Source organism: Pristiophorus japonicus, chromosome 31 (assembly GCF_044704955.1).
Source record: "Pristiophorus japonicus isolate sPriJap1 chromosome 31, sPriJap1.hap1, whole genome shotgun sequence".
Taxonomy (NCBI): Eukaryota; Metazoa; Chordata; class Chondrichthyes; family Pristiophoridae; genus Pristiophorus; species Pristiophorus japonicus.
In genome coordinates, this window is record NC_092007.1 from 6556729 (window position 1) to 6570457 (window position 13729).

Below are 13729 nucleotides of genomic sequence, written 5' to 3' on the forward strand. Positions count from 1 at the left end.
CTGGAGCCCTGTCTCCGTAATCCCAATTATATCAAATTGGCAATATCTGGGCATTATACCTCATTTCAGCGGTAAAATGGATGTTAAGTGGGCGTTATGCATGCAAAAATAATGGAAAATCTAGCCCCAAATGTTGTTTAACCAACGTATGTGGTCTTACCAATTTTCTATGCAAGTTTAACATACGTTTTCTGCTTTTCAATTCAGTCCCTCTAGAAATGAACCCCAGTGCTTTGTTTGTTTTTTAATGGTCTGATTAACCTGTGTTGCTACTTTCAGTAACGTGTGTAACTGTACCCCCAGGGCCCTCCGTTCCTCTACCCCATTTAGACACATTTCCCAGGGAATGTGTGGCCTCTTTCTCCTTCCCACAAAAATGTATTACCTCGCACTTCTCTATTTTGGAACCTAGTTTAGATGCTATTGCACCAGGCAGGGGATGATGACTGGCCAAATGGCCTCCTGCTGTGCTGTGAGTTTTTCTGATTCTCTGATTCTAATGTTACTTTTTTCTGATAACTCAGTGCATAACGCCACCATTAAATGCTGTGCTTCTGACAGTGTCTGCAAAAACCCAGATGTGCTTCAGTTGTATCCAAAGCTACTGTTGCAAAGACAGTGGGTGCAACCGTGGGCAACAGAGGTCAGAGGTCAGCCCAGCACAGACTGCGACAGCCGCTGACACTGGCACTAACCAGCGACAGCCCAGCTGTTCAACACAATCCACCCCCAATACACTGCCGTTAATTGCTCTGATACCGTGCCTGTTTTAACCAGTGCTCTGGGGGAATTAAAAAATTGATCTCACTCTTGCGCCTCCTGGTTTCAGTTGATTGGAATCCCTCGATGAGATACAAGAAAAGCAACTTGTATTTATATAGTGCCTTTAACGTAATAAAATATCCCCAGGCGCTTCACAGGTGCATTATAAGACAAAGAATTTGACACCGTGCCACATATGGAGATACTGGGACAGGTGGTCAAAGAGCTAGGCTTTAAGGAGTGTCTTAAAGGAGGAAAGATAGGCAGAGAGGTTTAGGGAGGGAATTCTAGAGTTTAGGGTAGCAGAAGGCACGGCCACCAATTGTGGAGTGATTAAAATCAGCGATGCTCAAGAGGATGGAATTCGAGGAACGCAGATATCTCGGAGGGTTGTGGTACTGGAGGATGTTACAGAGATAGGGAGGGGCGAGGCCTTTGAGGGATTTATAAACAAGGATGAGAATTTTGAAATTGAGGCGTTGCTTAACTGGCAGCCAATGTAGGTCAGTGAGCACAGGAGTGATGCGTGAACAGGATTTGTTACGAGTTAGGACATGGGCAGCCAAGTTTTGGATGACCTCAAGTTTAGGTAGGGTAGAATGTGGGAGGCCGGCCAGGAGTGCATTAAAATAGTCAAGTCTGGAAGTAACAAAGGCATGGATGAGGGTTTCAGCAGTGATGAGCTGAGGCAAAGGACAGAGAGGGGCGATGTAACGGAGGTGGAAATAGGCGGTCTTAGTTATGTCGTGAATAGATGATCAGAAGCACATTTCAAGATCAAATATAACACCAAGGTTGCGAACAATGTGGTTCAGCCTCAAACAGATGTTAGGGAGAGGGATGGAGTCAGTGGCTAGTGAATGGAGTTTATGGTGGGGATATTTAATTGGAGAAAATTTCTGCTTACCCAGTACTGGATGTCGGATAAGCAGTCTGACAATTTAGAGACCGTGGAGGGATCGAGAGAGGTGGTGGTGAGGTAGAGCTGGGTGTCAGCAGCGTACATGTGGAAACTCTCACTGCGTATACAGATGATGTCGCCAAGGGGCAGCATGGAGATGAGAAATAGGAGGGGACCAAGGATAGATCCTTGGGGGACACCATTAGGTAACGATGCGAGAGGTAAGATTGCACTGTACAGTCTCTGCGTGAATGAAGATTTTGACGAGTACTTTGGCCAGCTTTCTTTCTCTTCCTCTCTTGCCTTTTACATCGACATTCACTTTTGTTAGCCATGACTCAGTTTGTAACGCTCACAGCTCCTCCTCTCCTGACCGCCCCAACTCACCTCCCCGCTCTTCTCTCCGCTCCTCAACCTCCAATTCGCCTCCCCTTTCCTTAACCTCCAACTCTACTCCCTCTCTCAACACCCAACTCTCCTCAACACTCAACGCTCCTCCTCCTCTCCTGACCCCCTAATTCTCCTCCCCTCTCCTCAACCCCAACTCTCCCTTCCCTCTCCTGACCCCCCAACTCTCCTCCCCTCCCCTCAACCCCACAACCCTTCTCCTCCCCTCCTGAACACCCCAACTCTCCTCCCCTCTTCTGACACCATAACCCTCCTCCTCTCTCCTCAACCCCAACTCTCCCTTCCCTCTCCTGACCCCCCCCAACTCTCCTCCCCGCCCCTCAACCCCACAACCCTTCTCCTCCCCTCCTGAACACCCCAACTCTCCTCCCCTCTTCTGACACCATAGCTCTCCTCCTCTCTCCTCAACCCCAACTCTCTTCCTCTCCTCTCTTCTGACCCTCTATCTCTCCTTCCCCTCTTGTGAAACATTACTCCCCTTCTCCTGAAAGCCTTATCCACCTCTCCTGAACCCTTTCTCCCCCCTCTACTGAACATCCTCTCCTCCCCTCTTGAACCCCTTCTCTTCATCCTATTCTTGTGAACCCCTATCTCGTTCTTCTGAAGCCATTCTATTCTCACAGCCCCTCGAGCTTGTTACACAGCTGGGGGCCCATTCAACCACTCAAACCTGTTACATAGAAAGAGGAGGCCATTCAGCCCCTCAAGCCTGTTAGAGGAATAGGAGACCATTCAGCCCCTCCAACCTGTTGCATAGGAACAAGAAGAGGCTATTCATCTCCTCAATCCCTTTAGAGGAACAGTAAAAAAATGGGACTAAAGGCGGACAAGTCCCCTGGACCTGATGGCTTGCATCCTAGCATCTTAAAAGAAGTGGCTGCAGAGATAGTGGATGCATTTGTTATAATGTACCAAAATTCCTTCGATTCTGGGGAGGTCCAGCGGATTGGAAAACCGCAAATGTAACACCCCTATTTAAAAAAGGATATAGATAGAAAGCAGGAAACTATAAATCAGTTAGCCTAACATTTGCCGTTGGGAAAATGCTGGAGTCCATTATTAAGAAAGCAGTAGCAGGACATCTGCTAAATTCTAAATCTCTCCCAGTCCTCGGGTTTGTTGCTTTTTCTGGCCAATTTATATGCCTCTTCCTTGGCTTTAACACTATCCTTAATTTCCCTTGTTAGCCACGGTTGAGCCATCTTCCCCGTTTTATTTTTACTCCAGACAGGAATGTACAATTGCTGAAGTTCATCCATGTGATCTTTAAGTGTTTGCCATTGCCTATCCACCGTCAACCCTTTAAGTATCCTCTGCCAGTCTATTCTAGCCAATTCATGCATCAAACCATCGAAGTTACCTTTCCTTAAGTTCAGGACCCAAGTTTCTGAATTAATTGTGTCACTGTCCATCTTAATAAAGAATTCTACCATGTTATGGTCACTCTTCCCCAAGGGGCCCCGCCCAACAAGATTGCTAATTAGTCCTTTCTCATTACACATCACCCAGTCTAGGATGGCCAGCTCCCTGTTGGTTCCTCGACATATTTGTCTCGAAAACCATCCCTAATACACTCCAGGAAATCCTCCTCCACCGCATTGCTACCAGTTTGGTTAGCCCAATAAATATGTAGACTAAAGTCACCCATGATAACTGCTGTACATTTATTGCACATATCCCTAATTTCTTGTTTGATGCTGTCCCCAACCTTACTACCACTGTTTGATGGTCTGTACACAACTCCCACTAGCGTTTTCTGCCCCTTGGTATTCTGTAACTCCACCCATACTGATTCCACATCATCCAAGCTAATGTCCTTTCTTACTGTTGCATTAATTACCTCTTTAAACAGCAATGCCACCCCGCCTCCTTTTCCTTTCTGTCTATCCTTCCTAAATGTTGAATACCCCTGGATGTTGAGTCCCCAGCCTTGGTCACCCTGGAGCCATGTCTCCGTGATGCCAATTACAGCATAACCGTTAACTGCTATCTGCGCAGTTAATTCGTCCACCTTATTCCGAATACTCCTCGCATTGAGGTACAGAGCCTTCAAGCTTGTCTTTCTAACACACTTTGCTCCTTTAGAATTTTGGTGTAATGTGGCCCTTTTTGCTTTTAGCCTTAGGTTTCTCTGCCCTCCAGTTTTACTTTTCTTCTTTCTATCTTTTGCTTCTGCCCCCATTCTACTTCCTCCTGTCTCCCTGCATAGGTTCCCATCCCCTGCCATATTAATTTAACTCCTCCCCAACAGCACTAGCAAACACTCCCCCTAGGACATTGATTCCGGTCCTGCCCAGGTGCAGACCGTCCGGTTTGTATTGGTCCCACCTCCCCCAGAACCAGTTCCAATGTCCCAGGAATTTGAATCCCTCCCGTGTGCACCACTCCTCAAGCCACGTATTCATCTGAGCTATCCTGCGATTCCTACTCTGACTAGCACGTGGCACTGGTAGCAATCCTGAGATTACTACTTTTGAGGTCCTACTTTTTAATTTAGCTCGTAGCTCCATAAATTCAGCTCAGAGGACCTCACCCCGTTTTATACCTATATCGTTGGTACCTATATGCACCGTGACAACTGGCTGTTCACCTGCCCTTATCGGAATGTCCATCACCCGCTCCGAGACATCCTTGACCCTTGCATCAGGGAGGCACATACCATCTTGGAGTCTCGATTGTGGCTGCAGAATCGTCTATCTATTCCCCTTACTGCAGTTGTACAGGGCCTTGCTGAGGCTTCACTTGGAATATTGTGTTCAGTTTTGGTCTCCTAATCTGAGGAAGAATGTTCTTGCTATTGAGGGAATGCAGCGAAGGTTCAGGAGACTAATTCCAGGGATGGCAGGACTGACATATGAGGAGAGACTGGATTAACTAGACCTGTATTCACTGGAGTTTAGAAGGATGAGAGGGGATCTCATAGAAACTTATAAAATTCTGACAGGACTGGACAGGTTAGATGCAGGAAGAATGTTCCTGATGTTGGGGAAGTCCAAAACCAGGGGACAAAGTCTAAGGATAAGGGGTAAGCCATTTAGGACTGAGATGAGGAGAAATTTCTTCACTCAGTGAGTTGTTAACCGTTGGAAGTCCCTACCGCAGAGAGTTGTTGATGCCAGTTCATTGGATTTTTCAAGAGGGAGTTAGATATGGCCCTTACGGCTAAAGGAATCAAGGGGTATGAAGAGAAAGCAGGAAAGGTGTACTAAGGTCAATGATCAGCCATGATCTTATTGAATGGTGGTGCAGGCTCGAAGGGCCAAATGGCCTAGTCCTGTACCTATTTTCTTTGTTTCTATGTTTTTTTGATTCAATCAAGCAGAGTCAACATAGTTTTATGAAAGGGAAGACATGTTTGACAAATTTGTTGGAGTTCTTTGAGGATGCAATGAGCAGTGTGGATGAGGGGGAACCAGTGAATGTACTTGGATTTCCAGAAGGCATTCGATAAGGTGCCACATAAAAGGTTACTGCACAAGATAAAAGCTCATGGGGTTGGGGGCAATATATTACCATAGATAGAGGATTGGCCAACTAGCAGAAAACAGAGAGTCAGGATAAATGGGTCATTTGCCGGTAGGCAAACAGTGACTAGTGGGGATCGGTGCTGGGTCCTCAATTATTTACAATCTAGATTAATGACTTGGATGAAGGGACTGAGTGTAATGTAGCCAAGTTTTCTTTTTTATATCAGTAAGTAACCTGTTAACATTGTTGTCGCCAAATTAAGCGTATCTAAGGGTTAAATCATGGCAGGAGAGCTCGGTCACGTGATATGCTCCTCCTGTACCATGTGGGAACTCAGGGACACTTCCGGTGTCCCCGACGTCTATGTGTGCATGAAGTGTATCCACCTCCAGCTCCTGACGGACCGCCTTGCGGACTTGGAGCTGAGGGTGGATTCACTCTGGAGCATCCACGATGCTGAGAATGACGTGAGTAGCACGTGTAGCGAGTTGGTCTTACCGCAGGTGAAGGATCCACAGCCAGCTCGGGAATGGAAGACCAGCAGGAAGAGCAGTGCAAGGAAAGTAGTGCAGGGGTCCCCTGCGGTCATCCCCATGCAAAACAGATACACTGCGTTGAGTACTGTTGAGGAGGATGACTCATCAGGGGAGGGCAGCAGCAGCCAAGTTCATGGCACCATGGCTGGCTCTGTTGCACAGGAGGGCAGGAAAAAGAGTGGGAGAGCGATAGTGATAGGGGATTCAATTGTAAGGGGAATATATAGGCGTTTCTGCGGCCACAACCGAGACTCCAGGATGGAATGTTGCCTCCCTGGTGCAAGGATCAAGGATGTCTCGGAGCGGGTGCAGGACATTCTGAAAAGGGAGGGAGAACAGCCAGTTGTCGTGGTGCACATTGGTACCAACGACATAGGTAAAAAAAGGAATGAGGTCCTACGAGACGAATTTAAGGAGCTAGGAGCTAAATTAAAAAGTAGGATCTCAAAAGTAGTAATCTCAGGATTGCTACCAGTGCCACGTGCTACTCAGAGTAGGAATCGCAGGATAGCGCAGATGAATACGTGGCTTGAGCAGTGGTGCAGCAGGGAGGGATTCAAATTCCTGGGGCATTGGAACCGGTTCTGGGGGAGGTGGGACCAGTACAAACCGGACGGTCTGCACCTGGGCAGGACTGGAACCAATGTCCTAGGAGGAGTGTTTGCTAGTGCTGTTGGGGAGCAGTTAAACTAATATGGCAGGGGGATGGGAACCAATGCAGGGAGACAGAGAGAAACAAAATGGAGACAGAAACAAAAGACAGAAAGGAGATGAGTAAAAGAGGAGGGCAGAGAAACCCAAGGCAAAAAACAAAAAGGGCCAATGTACAGCAAAATTCTAAAGGGTCAAAGTGTAATAAAAAGGCAAGCCTGAAAGCTCGGTGCCTCAATGCGAGGAGTATTCGGAACCCAGGAGAGGGCTCTGAGCTAGTTAGAGCGGGTGAGAGCGCAGATGAACAGGACCCCAAGAAAGAATGTAAAAGGCAGGAGGCAACAGAGCAGAGTAGCACTAGAGTAAGTGTAAACCACAAGGTGATAGGAAGGGACAATATGTATGAATATAAAGGGGCTGCAGGAGGGGTCAAAACTAAAAATCATGGTTTAAAAACTAGTATTAAAACACTCTACCTAAACGCACGCAGCATTCGAAATAAAGTAAATGAGTTGACGGCATAAATCATTACAAATGGGTATGATTTGGTGGCCATTACAGAAACATGGTTGCAGGGTGGCCAAGACTGGGAATTAAACATACAGGGGTATCTGACAATTCGGAAGGATAGACAAGAAGGGAAAGGAGGTGGGGTAGCTCTGTTAATAAAGGATGATATCAGGGCAGTTGTGAGAGATGATATTGGCTCTAATGAGCTAAATGTTGAATCATTGTGGGTGGAGATTAGAGATAGTAAGGGGAAAAAGTCACTGGTGGGCGTAGTTTATAGGCCCCCAAATAATAACTTCACGGTGGTGCGGACAATAATCAAGGGAATAATAGAGGCATGTGAAAAAGGAACGGCAGTAATCGTGGGGGATTTTAACCAACATATCGATTGTCAAATCAAATCACAAGGGTAGCCTGGAGGAGGAATTCATAGAATGCATACGGGATTGTTTCTTAGAACAGTATGTTACAGCACTTACAAGGGAGCAAGCTATCTTAGATCTGGTCCTGTGTAATGAGACAGGAATAATAAACGATCTCCTAGTAAAAGATCCTCTCGGAATGAGTGATCACAGTATGGTTGAATTTGTAATAGTGATGAAGTAGTGTCTCAAGCGAGCGTATATGCTTAAACAAAGGGGACTACAGTGGGATGAGGGCAGAGTTAGTTAAAGTAGACTGGGAACACAGACTAAACGGTGGCACAATTGAGGAACAGTGGAGGACTTTTAAGGAGCTCTTTCATAGTGCTCAACATAAATATATTCCAGTGAAAAAGAAGGGCAGTAAGAGAAGGGATAACCAGCCGTGGATAACCAAGGAAATAAAGGAGAGTATCAAATTAAAAATCAATGCGTATAAGGTGGCCAAGGTTAGTGGGAAACTAGAAGATTGGGAAAATTTTAAACGACAGCAAAGAATGACTAAGAAAGCAATAAAGAAAGGAAAGATCGATTATGAAAATAAACTTGCGCAAAACATAAAAACAGATACTAAAAGCTTTTACCGATATATAAAACGGAAGAGAGTGACTAAAGTAAATGTTGGTCCCTTAGAAGATGAGAAGGGGGATTTAATAATTTGAAATGTGGAAATGGCTGAGACCTTAAACAATTATTTTGCTTCGGTCTTCACAGTGGAAGACACAAAAACCATGCCAAAAATTGCTGGTCATGGGAAAGTGGGAAGGGAGGACCTTGAGACAATCACTATCACTAGGGAGGTAGTGCTGGACAGGCTAATGGGACTCAAGGTAGACAAGTCCCCTGGTCCTGATGAAATGCATCCCAGGGTATTAAAAGAGATGGTGGAAGTTATAGCAGATGCATTCGTTATAATCTACCAAAATTCTCTGGACTCTGGGGAGGTACCAGCGGATTGGAAAGCAGCTAATGTAACGCCTCTGTTTAAAAAAGGGGGCAGACAAAAGGCAGGTAACTATAGGCTGGTTAGTTTAACATCTGTAGTGGGGAAAATGCTTCAAGCTATCATTAAGGAAGAAATAGCGGGACATCTAGACAGGAATTGTGTAATAAAACATGGATTCATGAAGGGGAAATCATGTTTAACTAATTTACTGGAATTCTTTGAGGATATAACGAGCATGGTGGATAGAGGTGTACTGATGGATGTGGTGTATTTAGATTTCCAAAAGGCATTCGATAAGGTGCCACACAAAAGGTTACTGCAGAAGACAAAGGTACGCGGAGTCAGAGGAAATGTATTAGCATGGATAGAGAATTGTCTGGCGAACAGAAAGCAGAGAGTCGGGATAAATGGGTCCTTTTCGGGTTGGAAATCGGTGGTTAGTGGTGTGCCACAGGGATCAGTGCTGGGACCACAACTGTTTACAATATACATAGATGACCTGGAAGAGGGGACAGAGTGTAGTGCAACAAAATTTGCAGATGACACAAAGATTAGTGGGAAAGTGGATTGTGTAGAGGACACAGAGAGGCTGCAAAGAGATTTAGATAGGTTAAGCGAATGGGCTAAGGTTTGGCAGATGGAATACAATGTCGGAAAATGTGAGGTCATCCACCTTGGAAAAAAAAACAGTAAAAGGGAATATTATTTGAATGGGGAGAAATTACAACATGCTGCGGTGCAGAGGGACCTGGGGGTCCTTGTGCATGAATCCCAAAAAGTTTGCAGGTGCAGCAGGTAATCAGGAAGGCGAATGGAATGTTGGCCTTCATTGCGAGAGGGATGGAGTACAAAAGCAGGGAGGTCCTGCTGCAACTGTATAGGGTATTGGCGAGGCTGCACCTGGAGTACTGCGTGCAGTCTTGGTCACCTTACATTAAGGAAGATATGCTAGCCTTGGAGGGGGTACAGAGACGATTCACTAGGCTGATTCCGGAGATGAGGGGGTTACCTTATGATGATAGATTGAGTAGACTGGGTCTTTACTCGTTGGAGTTCAGAAGGATGAGGGGTGATCTTATAGAAACATTTAAAATAATGAAAGGGATAGACAAGATAGAGGCAGAGAGGTTGTTTCCACTGGTCAGGGAGACTAGAACTAGGGGGCACAGCCTCAAAATACGGGGGAGCCAATTTAAAACCGAGTTGAGAAGGAATTTCTTCTCCCAGAGGGTTGTGAATCTGTGGAATTCTCTGCCCAAGGAAGCAGTTGAGGCTAGCTCATTGAATGTATTCAAATCACAGATAGATAGATTTTTAACCAATAAGGGAATTAAGGGTTACGGGGAGCGGGCGGGTAAGTGGAGCTGAGTCCACGGCCAGATCAGCCATGATCTTTTTGAATGGAGGAGCAGGCTCGAGGGGCCAGATAGCCTACTCCTGTTCCTAATTCTTATGTTCTTATGATACAAAGATGGGTGGGAAAGCAAATTGTGAGGAGGACACAAACAATCTGCAAAGGGATATTACCATGAGTCTATGAGTGGGCAAAAACTTGGCAGATGGAGTATAATGTGGGAAAATGTGAAGTTATCCACTTTGGTAGAAATAATAGAAAAGCAAAATATTATTTAAATGGAGAAAAATGGCAAAGTGCTGCAGTGCAGAGAGACCTGGGGGTCCTTGTGCATGTAGCACAAAAAGTTAGTATGCAGGTACAGCAAGTAATCAGGAAGACAAATGGAATGTTGGCCTTTATTGCAAGGGGGATAGAGTATAAAAGCAGAGAAGTCCTGCTACAACTGTACAGGGTATTGGTGAGGCCACACCTGGAGTACTGCATACAGTTTTGGTCTCCGTATTTAAGGAAGGATATACTTGCATTGGAGGCTGTTCAGAGAAGGTTCACTCGGTTGATTCTGGAGATGAAGGGGTTGACTTATGAAGATAGGTTGAGTAGGTTGGGCCTATATTCATTGGAGTACAGAAGAATGAGAGGTGTTCTTATTGAAACATATAAGATAATAAGAGGGTTCAACAAGGTGAATGCAAAGTGGATATTTCCTCTCATAGGGGAAACTAAAACTAGAGGCATAGTCTCAGAATAAGGGGCCGCCCATTTAAAACTGAGATGAGGTATAGTTTCTTCTCTCTGAGAGTTGTAAATCTGTGGATTTCTCTGCCCCAGAGAGCTGTAAAGGCTGGATCACTGAATATATTTAAGGTGGAGATAGACAGGTTTTTAAGTGACAAGAGAGTAAAGGGTTATGGGGAGTGGGCTGGAAGTGGAGCTGAGTCCATGATCGGATCGGCCATGATCTTATTAAATGGCGGTACAGGCTCGAGGGGCCAAATGGTCTTCGCCTGCTCCTATTTTTTATGTTCAGCCCCTTGAGCCTTTTTGAGGAACTGGAGGAGGGCTTTCAGCCCCTCAAGTCTGCAAGAAGAACAGGAGCAGGATATTTAGCCCATCGGGCCTGTTATATAGGAAAAGGAGGAGCCCATTCAGTCCCTCGATCTTGTTACATAGAAACAAGAGGAGGCCGTTCTGCCCCTTGGGCCTGTTACATAAGAATAGCAGGAGGTGCTAACGGGGTGCAAAAATGGGGCAATTTTGCCCCCTTTGTGTCTGGCTTCAGGGAAGAAGACGCAAAAAACCTCCCGGAAATAGAGGAGAATCAGGGGTCTCGCAAGAATGAGGAACTGAAAGAAATTAGTATTAGTAAAAAAAAGTACTGGAGAAATAATGGGACTGAAAACCGATAAATCCCTTGGACCTGATGGTCTACATCCTAGGGTTTTCAAAGAGGTGGCTGTAGAGATAGTAGATGCATTGGTTGTCGTCTTCCAAAATGCCATAGATTCTAGAACGGTTCCCGCGAATTAGAAGGTAACAAATGTAACCCCACTATTTATGAAAGGAGGGAGAGAGAAAACAGAGAACTACAGACTAGTTAGCCTGACACGAGGAGTATTACTAAGGACATGGTAACAGGGCACTTAAAAAATAATAATAGGATTGGGCAGAATCAACAGGGATTTATGAAAGGGAAATCAAGTTTGACAAATATGTCGAGTTTTTGAAGTTGTTTTTAGCAGAATAGATAAGGGGGAACCTTATGTATTTGAATTTTCAGAAGGCATTCGATAAGGTGCCACTCAAGAGATTATTAAACAAAATTAGGGCTCATGAGATTAGGGGTAATATACTAGCATGGATTGAGAATTGGTTAACGGACAGAAAACAGGAATAAATGGGTCATTTTCACGTTGGCAAGCTGTAACGAATGGGGAACCGCAAGGATCGTGCTTGGGTCCCAGCTACTCACAATCTATATCAATGATTTGTATGACAAGACCAAATGTAATATATCCAAGTTTGCTGATGATACAAAGCTGGGTGGGAATGTAACTTGTGAGTATGCAAAGAGGCTTCTCCTTCCAACGGCACCTTCCCCTACGAGCGCAGGAAATGCAATACCTGCCCTTTTACCTCCTCCCTTCCCACTATCCAGGGCCCCAAATACTCCTTGCAGGTGAAACAGCAATTTACTTGTACTTCTTTCAATTTAGTATACTGTATTCTCTGCTCACAATGTGCTCTCCTCTACATTGGGGAGACCAAGCGCAGATTGGGTGACCGCTTTGCTGAACGCCTCAGTTCAGTCCCTAAGTGTGACCCTGAGCTTCCGGTCACCTGTCACTTTAATTCTCCACTCCACTCCCATTCTGAAATCTCTGTCCTCAGACTCCTGCACTGTTCCAATGAAGCTAAATGCAATCTCGAGGTACAGCATCTCATCTTTCGTTTCGTCACTTTACAGCCTTCTGGAATCAACATCGAGTTCAACAATTTCAGAGCATAACCTCTATCCATCTTTGGCTCCCTTTCCCCCTCGAGCTTATGTCTTTTTTCTCTTTCTCTCCAATGGCAGCTGGTCACTAAAAAAAGAATTCTGACGATGGGTCATCGACCTGAAACGTTAAGTCTGTTTTTCTCTTCACAGATGCTGCCTGTCCTGCTGAGATTTCCAGCATTCGCAGTATTTTGCTTGAGTGTTCAGGGGTATAGACAGGCTAAATGAGTGGGCAAGAACATGGCAAATGGAATATAATGTGGAGAAATGTGAAGTTATTCACTTTGGTAGGAAAAATAGAAAAGCTGAGTATTTTTAAACAGTGAGACATTGGGAAATGTTGGCATTCAGAGGTGCCTCGGTGGCCTTGTACACAAATCGCTGAAAGTTAACGTGCAGATACAGCAAGCAATTATGAAAGCAAATGGTATGTTGGCCTTTATTACAAGTGGATTTGAGTGTAAGAGTAAAGATGTCTTACTGCAATTATATAGGTGAGACCGCACCTGGAGTATTGTGTACAGTTTTGGTCTCTTTACCTAAGGAAGAATATACTTGCCATAGAGAGAGTGCAACGAAGGTTCATCAGCCTGATTCCTGGGACTGGAATAGCTTGTACTCATAGCTTGTACTATGAGGAGAGATTTAGTAGGCTAGGCCGATATTCTCGAGAGTTTAGATTAATGAGAGGTGTTCTCATTGAAACAGACAGGATACTTACAGGGCTTGACAGGGCAGATGCAGGGAGGATGTTTCCCCAAGCTGGGGAGTCTCAGTGTAAGGAGTCGGCCATTTAGAACTGAGATAGGGAACACTTTCTTAGGAACATAGGAACATGGGCCCAAGTTTCCCCAGGAGTTGCTCCTTTTTTTTTGGAGCAACTTGATTTTCCTGTACTATCTTTTTAGTTGCAATTCTGGCCATTTAATATGCGCCAGTGTAAGTGAGTTAGTTAGGTTTTTTTTTAGTTCAGTTTTTTTTCTCACTTACCCCTGTTTTAGGCATTTGGCCAGCAAATAGTTGCTCCAAACTAACTTAGGCCAGAATATGTTGCCACCTCTGTCCGCACAGAAAAACCTTACCTGGAGTTAAGGAATCGGCGCAAGTAACTACATTTGAAGTACCACCAAGCACCAAACAAAGCACAAAAAGTAATAAGCAATTAATTAACAAATAAAATAGAAGAACCCCTGCACCTAAAGCACCAAGACCAAAGTAATAAACAATCAATATATATAAAATAAAAAAATAGAAGGAACCCTGCACCTAAA

The 13729-nt window shown here is 44.9% G+C and overlaps 1 protein-coding gene across 4 annotated transcripts in view; it reads left to right on the plus strand.

Moving 5' to 3' along the window:
- Positions 1-441: 441 nt before the first annotated feature.
- The window catches only part of LOC139240376 (phospholipase A2 inhibitor gamma subunit B-like), a 54052-nt gene continuing 40764 nt past the window's right edge, over positions 442-13729 (plus strand). For 2 of the 4 annotated variants that reach the window (XR_011588711.1, XM_070868854.1), the window contains exon 1: positions 973-1884. The gene's annotated coding sequence lies outside the window, so the exon portion shown is untranslated. Of the gene's footprint in view, positions 473-970; positions 1885-13729 lie in introns of those variants that run through there. The other 2 variants (XR_011588712.1, XR_011588713.1) reach the window with 2 other exon arrangements.